The sequence below is a fragment of the Arvicanthis niloticus genome, unplaced genomic scaffold (assembly GCF_011762505.2).
Source record: "Arvicanthis niloticus isolate mArvNil1 unplaced genomic scaffold, mArvNil1.pat.X pat_scaffold_302_arrow_ctg1, whole genome shotgun sequence".
Lineage (NCBI taxonomy): Eukaryota > Metazoa > Chordata > Mammalia > Rodentia > Muridae > Arvicanthis > Arvicanthis niloticus.
The window spans coordinates 16,751-27,975 of NW_023045959.1; the positions used below are offsets into that span (position 1 = coordinate 16,751).

The 11,225-nt window shown below is 45.7% G+C and overlaps 1 pseudogene; it reads right to left on the reverse strand.

Annotated features, from left to right (window-relative positions):
- Window positions 1-1,674: 1,674 nt before the first annotated feature.
- On the reverse strand, window positions 1,675-10,695 carry LOC143433966 (putative sperm motility kinase W pseudogene; annotated as a pseudogene).
- Window positions 10,696-11,225: the final 530 nt, after the last annotated feature.

Below are 11,225 nucleotides of genomic sequence, written 5' to 3' on the forward strand. Positions count from 1 at the left end.
TTCCCACTCAAACAAAGCATCTCTAACATTTCAGATTGAGCCAACCAGAAGCATCTACCCCTGGATCCCACCCCACCCCATAATGTTCATAAGGTCCCCAACTACAAGAAAAAATGTGCATGAGTTATTTCACTCAGAATCCTCTGAGACCATGCATGTTAATGAGCTGTAATACTCTTGAGAAGAGTTTTCTCATTGGAAGCTTCCCTTGCTGGATCTAGGCCCTGACCAGAAGTCTGGGTTTGAGCTTTCCCTTTAGCTGTTTGTCTTTTCACTGTGGATGCCACTGGCTATTAATTGCACACACATTCTCCCACTCTGGCTCTCACTCTGGTCCAGGGGATACAGTGTAGTGTGCAAAATATTCACTGTGCAAGCACTGTTGAGTCAGAGTTTAATATCCTTGGCCCATGTCACCTTTAATCTACTTTTCTTTCTGGTAAGGCCCAAGTGTGTACTATACAGCTGCTCAAAATGAATCTTTAGTGCCTCTCAGTGTGTGAGCACCAGCGTGGAGTCTTAGGGCGAGTTTGAAGTCATTGCTCAGCTCTCTGCTTCTCTTCAACACCACAGAGAAACTGACTGACTAGTAAATAGCAAGCAGGAAGAACTGAGGGAGAGGCCTGATTTAGATGACTCCCAGAATATCCTTGATACGACTGCTGGACTGACAAGCTTAATTTAGCTTCTAAAAGCAGGAAATCTGATGTGGAAATATTTCTCTGATGCACTATAGGAATGGTCAGAAGACTGGGCCTAGAGATCTGATTTTCTCCTGTTCCTAGTCCAGCTTTAGGTAGGAGGAGAATAGATTCTTGCCTACCCTATCTGTAAAGTAAACAAAGCCCATGTGATGCTGACAGCCAAGAGTAGTGTTCATACAGCTTGTGACTTGCAAGAGAAGCCTCTGGAACCCAAGGTACAAATGGAGGGCTCAGGCAGGCCCTGCCATGGTTCTGCTTCAGTCACAGCAAGAAAGACCATCTATCCAGCTGTGTGTGGCCACATAGCTCATGCTACCTGCCACATGATCTCAGCGCATGTCCTACACTTCTGCTGGCTTGTCAGCCCTCATTTCCAGTCAATCAATACTTTACCTTTCAGAGAATCCCCCCTATGCCAGGCGGGAGCTGGTTTCTGTATTGGCAAGCTATACTGTCTTTGTTCTGTCGGAGTGCAAGGTGTCAGGTACAGTACCTTCATAGGGTGAGCATTGACTCTTCTCTCCCTGGTGACTTTCCTGACCTGAATCCTCCATACAGAGGCAGCTGTGCTCTTCCATGTGGGTAAGCTGACACCTAGGCTGCATTCAGACCATGAATCTCACCCTCACCCAATTCTTCCCACTTTCCTCCTAGATGTAGAGGATGGAGTGATGGCAGTATCTCCTGGAACCTCCTACTACACAACCCTATGGAACTCTAGTACTCTGCTGCCCTGCACTGTTATTCTATAAATGGAGTACCTTATTTGAGTTCAACAGAGAACATGGCAATCACAGCACTAAGGGTCACGGAGGCAATGATGTGACTATATGAGCCTCCTGTGGGTCATTTTCTTTAATGGCATCTCCCAATTTCTAAAGTTGGATTCCCTAAAGTATTCTTTGTAGGTTTAGTGTTGCTGAGTCCTGAACCTATAAGTAAATCCCATGTCACAGACTTGTCTTTGGATTCATTCCAGAGTGGCATCTGTAACGTTTTGAGCTGTGGGGTTCTGAAGTTCATAGGGCTGAATCTTGGAAATATCAGGCTCTGACCCCTGTTCTCAAACAAGTTTTAAAAGAGTCAATAACCACAAAGTATAAAACTGCAGTTTTAATGTTGACTGTGTGCCCAGCCTATTTCCAGCCCCTTTAAGGGATAAAAATCTTTCTTAGCCTATGTATCAAGTGGGACACCATCAGAAAATGACACTTGCAATGTCAGGACTTGCAAAGTTCTACCAAATTAGGAATGAGAGTAGGACCATGAATACCTGGGCCCAAGAATGCTGAATCCAGTATTTACAAAGAAAGAGGACTATGAGTTTTCACACTCATAGTCCTGGTTGCAACAGCATCAGCAACAGGCTTCTTCTGTAAAGTAGAGCCTTTTACATCTTCGAAGATTCAGAGGTAACCTGAATCTGAGCCTGTCAGGCTCTCTGTATCCTGGATTGCCTGATGAGACTTTGGTCCTTGTACTTTTCTCCAGTGGATAAATACTGTTCATGTATTTCCTAAAGATGTGACTGATCCTTACAGTGGCCAGGCTTCTTGGCTGAAGTCCATCTTCTAAGCCTGGGCACATCAGCTAGAACAATCTGTTCAATGTCAAGAGGCTGCATATGGAGAACAAAATGAAGGAACTTGTGTAATTTGAGAGGAGGATGGTTTTCTTGCAGAAGATATGTTCCCAGTTCTCTCCCAGCAGTCTTTGCACCTAGCAGACATCCTAGCACTCCACCAATGGGTAAGAAATCCCTCATTGATATATTGGCCCTCTAACCTGTAGTCTGAGCTTTTTGGTGGAGCTCTCACGTTGGAAGAATCAGAATCTCTCTGAAGTGTTAGCCGATGAGACCTGCAAGTTCTGAAGGAGACCGAGACAGGGATTTGAGGGCTCTCTTGGTGCTACATCAGTCAAGCTTTTTTGAACGAGTTAATTTTTGCCACACTGCCTGTCCAGAGGCATCCTAAATACCCTGTGGAAAGTGACAGGGTCCTAGCACTCACAGATTCTAGTGTTGGTTGCTCACACATCTCCTGCACTGCCTGAACTGGTGAACAGCTTGGTATCTCCAGGCTTTGTTCTCCTTTCTACAATGAGACTAAGAATGGAGACATCCAGTCAGGCGTGTTCTCAGGGAAACATCCAAAGTCTAAGAACTTGTGGTCAGTCAATGACTGGGGAGCAGGTGTGGAAGAGCTTCAAGAATGGGGTAAGTGAGCACAGAGAATGCAAAGACCCTGGGTACTCAAATGGAAGAGAGAGACACAACTACCCCTTAAGGGATCATATGCCCAGGTAGAGAAAACATCAACTGTGTTATCCAGGCACAGAAGGCAAGCAAAGAGACCCACACATAGATCCTGCAGTGACACCATGAAAAGTTTTGCCCTGGAGACTCGACACCTCAAGGGCTGGGATGCATATATAAACACATCCAGGGGAGAGGATGACGGCTAAATGATTCTTCCTGCATAGCTGAAAAAATGTCCAAATGTACTGACACTTCCTCAGATCCTTCAGGTGCTTCACCTACAGAAACTTATCAAAGAATAGCCAATAACGTTTAATCACTGAATATTTCACCAAGTTTGAGAAATGCCTCAATAGAGTTACCCTCTGACCTCCACAGAATATGCAGAAAATATACATGCTACCTACATCAAAGAGAGAAGGAGGGCTGAGAGAGAGACAGGCAGATAGAGAACAGGATAGAGTCAGATACTGATGTAGAAACAGAGTCAAAGCAGGAGTAATAGAGTGATATAGAAACAGAGAAACAGAAAAGACAGGATAAAGGAGACATCGAATAGGTAAGTAAGTGAGGAAATATGTAAATAATTTAAAATGCTTTTCAAGATTACATGCTCTGAGAGCCATACCCACAGTGAGAATTAGGGTATAGTCTGTAATCCTCATACATACATACCTACTAACACTGAATTGGACCTACTCAAGAAAGCGCAGGCTAGCAGAAGGAAAATGGCATGAAAGGCTAATCTTTCTTGGAGGGAGGAAAGGACATGGAAAGAGAAAAAAGGATCAACCTGAAGGCAAAGAAGTCTGCTGTGAAATCATAATCTATGTCTACAAAGCATCAGTTGAGGACACAGTAGACATCCCAGGGATGAGCTGATCGCTAAGTGAAAACAGTGTCAGTTATAATGTGAGGAGAATCTGAGAGGTCAGGCAGGACACACTACAAGATATCAGCTTTGAAGCTAGGTAAAATGAGAAGCTGAAGCCTCTAGTCATGAGTCTGAGAATTTTCAGTGTTGGGAGATGTGGTGGCCACTGGGAGCAATTCATGTTCTTTCATTTGAACCCTCAAGCTGTGCAGGAGCAGTGACCTGGAGGAGAGTCTTCACAGAAGAATCCTCTAAATAAAGTTTTCCATGAGCACGTCTGTAGAGGACTGATTTGATTACCTTAACCGACATGGGAAGCCACAACAGCTTGGGCAGTGCCATTCTCTAGGCTTGGATCTCACATTGAATAGCACTAAAGAGCTCTCAAGGAGCACAAAAAAGAAGGCTTACATGCATGCATTTTTCCCTCTGCTCTTAACTGTGGATATGACTTGAGTAGCCGCTTTGCCCATGTGCATTGGCTTCACTATTGGAATGCAGTATAGCCTGGAAGGGTCAAGTCACTATGGTGGAAAGAAAATTAAAAAGGGTTTGTTTCAGAAAATTCCATTGATTCTAAAACAATCCAGGGGCAACAGTGGAAGATATCTGGTGATTCCTTAGTCAGTAAAAGTTATCAGACTGAATGTCCTAATTCATGCTCAGTGGGACTAGGAGCACACTGCCTCACTCCCTCTGAATGTCCGATCTCCAGTCATAATGTACAAATTGCCTTCACTGAGTTCTGTCAAGGGTCAGAGGGACCTTGGTCAGTGCATGCCATGTGTCAGATGACAGCAAAGAGGACTTTTCAGAGACCCTGCACATCCCTCCACTAATGACCTTCCAGGAAGTACCAATCATATTAAGAGACAAGCCTCTGATATTCTCCTTGCTTCCCTGGTGCCAGCATTCAACTGAGAGAAAATTAGTGAGCAGCATCCCTGCTGAAGAGACAACAGTGACCGAAAGTCAGAGAACAGAGGATTCAGGTAGCTCCTCCTACCAGTGCCACTCAGTGTCTTATTTTCACAGAAAAGAAAAATCCTGGACAGTGACAGGATTTGTGCCCAAGGAGACTGAGTAGTTGCATGGGAGAGAAAGCATGTTAAATTGCTGAGGAAAAACCCAGGTCCAGGAATACTCATGGTGACAGTTTTCATCTGCACTCATTACCTGCTTAGAAACTCAAAATGCATGTGTTATAATGGTGGAGCCCCATGCTGAAACATGGCCTCTTGTTTCTGAGATTCTAAAATTGTCCCTCTATCAGGATGGTCTCATCTTCTGACATTCCCATCACCATCATAAGAGGAGTATACCCTCAGCACTTTGGTATATTGCAACACCCAACATGCCCAAGGCCTGAGATCTGAGTGGAGAATACCAGTTCACCAAAAGATGAATTACAATAAATTTCCTTTAGGGTGTCCATAAAATTCCCACTGTCACAGGCACTCCTCAGGTCAAGTCATTTACAGTGAGTCCCATGGCTGCTCTTATGGCCCTCTGTCTCATGCCTTCTTTTTGCCCAGGCTCATCCCAGCAGAGATGTTCTTCTCAGGGAGTGTGTTTCCCAACAACCTGTACTAGGATGGAAACTCTCACTTTCACTACATCTTTACCTGTTTTGATGTGGACTTACATCACCATCTTTGTCTTCCTGAATGCCTGGACTCTGCCAGAGTGTCAGCTCCATGTGCAGAGCTTGTCCATCACACCAATGATCCTGGGATCCTGCATAGTGAGGACTTTGCACATCACTATGCTTATAGAATGGCAACTGACTAAAGCACAGATGACACCACTTCACCGAGACATTCTGGAAGCTGGGGTGACATCTCAGAGCCAATCTTCACCCTAACTCCTTGTGGATAAGAATGAAGTCAGCCCTCTGAAGGGAAGAATGGCTTCCATGGTGCTACCGTTGGAGGGAGCAGGTACAGATGAGGAAGTGAGAAAAGGCTACAGGACAAGAACTGGGAGTCCACCTCTGTCAGACATCCCAGAAAGCACAATCCTAAGGAAATTCAGTGACAGTTGTCATGGAGACACCCACTGACTGATCTGTAGAGGCCCTCCTCTAGGCCCTTCAAGTCTCAAGACTGAGAAGTGATGCTGAGAGTGAGTCAGGGAGAGGTTGATGTCTTTTGGTGACAGGTGACAGGTGACAGGGCTGTCACTAGGAAGATACCTGCATAGAATGAAGGTCTGAAGAGAGGATCAGAGGTTGCACCATGTAGCTTCCAGGCACAGCTTGGCCTCCCATCAGTTTTGCATGCTGCCTCTCACTGTCACAGTCCTCCTTTCTTTATAGTCACCTCACTGACAATAGCATCTTGTAAGACCAGGCTTGGTGTGCCTCTATTGAGACATGGCAATTATCACATGAGCTTGAGGGGCAGAGTAGCCTTTTTGAGGATAGTCTACCAGAATATGAGCTTCTGTAGGAAATGGTGACCACACTGCAGCCTGCAGTGAAGGGGACCATGTCCACCCACCCTGTTCATGTCCATGTTCACTCATACAGGCGTTAGATTTCTCAGTAGCCTCCCATGGCCTTGGGCTCCACATCTTGACACCATGTCTTCTGTATCTACTCTAGCACTCCTCATGTGTCTTCTGGCCCTGATGAGGGAACACTTCATTACCCAAACCCCAGACTCCATCAAAGGTAATGCACATTCTCCCACACTGAACTCCCCCAGAGCGTGATTATGGACAGCATTCATGGAGAGGCCTCTGAAATCTCAGTCCACTCTGCTTTCGAGAACTGGAAGCTTGGTTATAGAGGATCAGAGTTGGAAATGTCTGTGGTCTTCTCATTCCTAAGACTTGGAGAGTCCTGGAACTCTGGATTAGCAGAGAGTTCAGGGAAGGTTAAAAAAATCTTCAAGGACTTAAGTTTTCAAGCTTCCTGAGAAGACCAAGACAGCAGGGAAGAAGAGGCCTCCTTAACTTTCCTGTCTGCAAGAATTCTGGGAAAGTGACAGTTGCCCCGGAGTGATCTGCACCAATGTGGGCTACCTTTGAGTACAGGAGGAGGTGAGCCTCAGGGCTCCTGTTGGTGTTATAGGACACCAGAACACCTGTCACCTTCCTCATCATTACTTTAGGGTTCTGGTGGTTTGGTGGTGTATTTTGCTCTCAGGAAGGATTCTGGTACTGGAAGACAGCATGTTTCACAGTGATTAAGGCCTTAGACATTCTCTGGCAAATTGGGTGACCTTCAAGAGGTCAGGATATATGCATGCCCTCAGCCTTCTATAATTCTACTCTCAGGAGGATTCTGGCACTGGCAGACAGCATTTTTCACAATGATTCAAGCATCTGAGATTCCCTCTAAAACAGCATGACTTTCAAGTAGTCAGGATATATACATTGTCTGTCCCCATTCTCATCCCCTTTCCAAATGAAGAAGCCCATGATGCTGTTTTGCTCATTTGAGCCCTTATGTCCAGAGAGACAAGACTATTTTGTTTTCTGTGCATCTTCACAGGGTGAGTGCATCCCATGACTTTACCACTCTCCCACTGTGGACAGAAGCATTCACCAACCAAGTATCCTGGATTCCTGGGTGTTGGTGTTTACTCAAATCCACGAGTAAACACTCAGCTCTCACACTTGAAGTCCACCTCATTTGAGGCCTGAGCTTCTTTTGTCAGCATTACAAGGTGTCTCAATCTTGTTGCATCCAGCATCCTACTGCCATAGTCCTCTTGTCCTTAGTGTTCTCATAGTGCACACTGTTGTGGCAGGCTGTGTGTGTTCATATAGAGGACAGGGGAATCATCATATCAGTGTTGAGGGCAGTGTCAAGCTCAAGTGCTTCTGCCATAAAATGTGGACAGCACAGCTTCCCAGGACATCCTGCAGCTGACACAGGATCTTCCAGAGGACTGTCCATCCTGAAAGTCCATACAGACATGTGGAACAGAGAGGTCCAGTTCTTCTCTTCAACTGAATCCACTGAGTTATGGTACAGGATTCAATTCTGACTATTGGAACGGCATGTCTTCATCATGATCAGAGATAGGAGGAATAGGGTAAGGGAGAGAAGCAAGGACCAGTTGTGCTGTTGTGCCTGCTCCCACTCTTTCACAGAGAAGCAGGCCACACAGGCTGACTGATCCTCACATTGGCAGTACTCTGACTGTCTGCGATTCTTGAACCTCTGTGTGTGGTCCTTCGGCCCAAGTACAAAGACTAACTCCACTGTCACTGTACAGAGAAGTCTCCAAAGTCCAGGGCTTGAACACTCCTGGTACTTGGTGCTGGATCAGGATCCTGGAGGCACCTGGAGCTCTCACAATTGCTATGACTACCAAGGACTCCTGCTGTCAACTGCATAAAATTTAAGAAGCTACCCAGGGTGGTCTCTCAGGAAGATGGCTAGTTCAGATGCTGCTTGAGCTTCAATGACACCTATGGAAGTTTGGTTAGTATGGGAGGCCATGAAGCACATCCTACATATGCACAAGGGTGCATGCTGACATGGTGTCACTCACGATGTCCTGTGCCTGCACAGGAGCTGCCCAAAGACTGCACAGTGCTGAATGCATACATAAACCTTAAAGAACAGAGTTGTGGAAGAAAACTTCCAATCACTGCTCCTTGCTTGCTCTTGAGCAGGCCTCTGCAGGCCTCACAGGGAGCAGATTTCTCCTTGTTGGTAGCAGGTCAAATGATGGGAGAAAAGGATAGCCAAGAAGGCCAGTAGTTACTTTCCCGGACAGTCAGTGTGATGATTTGTTGCCTTGAAGCCGAGTGGCAGTGATGATTCTCTGCCAGCTAGGTCTGTACTGGATAGGAGGTGACTTAAAAGACCAGCATGGTGCTATATGACCAGGCTCTGAATGCCACTGTGGAGATTCTGGTGACACTGCAACCATCTCCTCTAGAAAGAGCATCCAGGATGCACAGGAACTAGGTGTCTACCTCAGCTTCCCATGAAGCCATCCAAGCAGCAATGTCAGACTTCACAGGGCTCAGCACACACTGCTTGTCCAATAGAAATTGTAGGGAGCCATTGAGGTGGTACCTTGGTGTTTTGACCATGGTCACTCTGACAGGCACTAGGTCACCAAGTCGAAGGACTCTGTATAAACTTGTTCCCAACTGACAACAGCTATACAAGTCGCCATTTCGCCCTGGCTATACCCACAGTCTCTAGCTGATTACTGCTGTTTATTTGCATCAGATACCACCTAGGCTTGGTCCAGCGGGATTTCTTCTTGAGGTAGTATGCCAAGTAGCAGACTTTAATCCAGATGGGGTAGAAATACAACTGACCATCCCATGAGAACCCAGAAATGCATACATTTTGATTTTACCTATGAAAAGACATGAATAAAGACAGAGAAAATAAAATTCAGACCACAACAGTTTACCTGTTGATTGGGTTTGGCCTCTATTTCAGTGGAGCCATTTCTTGGAAGATATAAGTGGGTTTTTGTGTTTGGAGCCCTCAGGAAACAACAGAGTCTTGATAGGCAAACCCTGATTCTCTTGCATAGCCTCTTGAAGTACCCAATATTCTGAGGGGGTGATGAGGTTTCACTGTCAGTCTACCTCAGGTGGCAGGGGCCTTCCCTCTTCTGATATGCTTCTGGAGACACAAGGGGCATCCACAGCTCCAGAATGGAGGGCACAAGCAGTATCTCTGCTCTTCTTCTTGGGACAATGTAAAAGCAATGTCAGGCATGGAAGCACGTCTTGCCACCTTGTGTCCTCAGAGTGTCAGGGCAACAGGGCTATGCTCTCCTGATGGCTGAATGTAGAGGAGGCCAAAGCTGGGCTCACTGGCCCTTTTCTTTAGTGGAAGACCAGAGATAGAGGGATGTGCTGGTAATGGGATGGTGGAGGGCAGGGATCCACAAGCTTAACTGAAGTGGTAGATCCATGCTCAAGCCTCTCCCATGCCTGTTCTTTTAAAATCATGTATGCCCCCAACAATTTATCATATGTTTTGCTTTGGGATTCTGAGATCTTATTGGTTTTAAATCCCATGCCAAAAAGAATTCTATACTGCTGGAATCTGGGTAGGTGTCAGGTGAGATATTCACATGAAATGTTATGAGAATGGATGTTTCTCAATGTCTTCAATGGAAGGCCTAGTCTCTGGGGAAACTGAGCATTTGCTGAATTAGGTTTTCAAGGTGCCCAGAGATGTGACTTGGAATGTCATAGGTCCCTGTGGCAATGTTTTCCTCTATCCCTTTAGGCATGCTTCCTCTAAAAGGGTGGTACCCACTGGTGATAAATGAGAGTAGCACACCAAGACTTCACACATCTGCTGCCTCACCATTGTATGGCTCCGTAGTACAAGCTCTGGGACATAAAAGGCCTTTGTTCCACACTGCTCTTTCAGTAATGTGCCAGGTCTGGGCTTGGTGGATAGGCTAATGTCTATCATCTTCACATTACCCTCTGCATCTCTGAAGATATGCTGAGGTTTCATGACTTGATGTACAATGTCAAGGCTGTGGGAGTACTTTATGACTGACACTATCTGCCCAAATATTTTCTTTGTCTCTTCCTCCTGTAGTGGGCCATCCTCCATTATCAGGTCAAAGAAGTTTCCTCCTGGAGCACACTCAGTAACTAGATGGACCGATTTGATGTTACCCCAACGTGAAGGTGGCAATGATGTTACAATGGTGTAGTGTACCCTATGTGGATGTTTCTGACAGGATCTGCCTGATGTGCTTCGTGATGATCTCTACAGTTTTTATGGTCACCATGTCCTGAGTTTTTCTGTAGCAGATGAGATTCACAGTGCCAAACACACCCTGGCCAATAGGAAAAAGGACCATATAGTGACTCCTGAGTTGGTTCTTTCTGGAGTTGCTGATCATGAAGCTAGGTTTCCTAGATGGCTCCTGATTGAACTTTATATAATTTATTCCTTGCTTCCCACTCCTTCTTCATTCTTTATTGCTCTTTTCAATTATGTATCTTCTCATAATTAAACTTTCCTGATTTGTCAGGGATGGTGCCTAGGAGTTGGAGAGAACTTTCAGATACCATGGGATACACCTATCTCTGCACAAATACTGCCAAGATCCAACCTGTCACACCCTGACATAGCAACTGGAAAAAATCTACTCTAACATTGTTAGACATAAGCTTGCTGTGGTCTACTGCTCCCACTGTCAATCTGAAGGCTCTTTGAGTGCCAGCAATTCTGAGAGGTTGGTTCTTGGCCCCCCCAGAGAAGTTTTGGTCCAGTTAAGGTTTTACAGGCAGGCAGGAAGGCAGTTGGCAAGAGATGTTCTATGTACAGGGAGAAAGGCAGTTATAGAGAGATGCCCTATATACAGGGAGGATGGCAGGTGGGAACAATAGTCTACATTCAACTGCTCTTCTCAAGATTATCTGGGCTCAT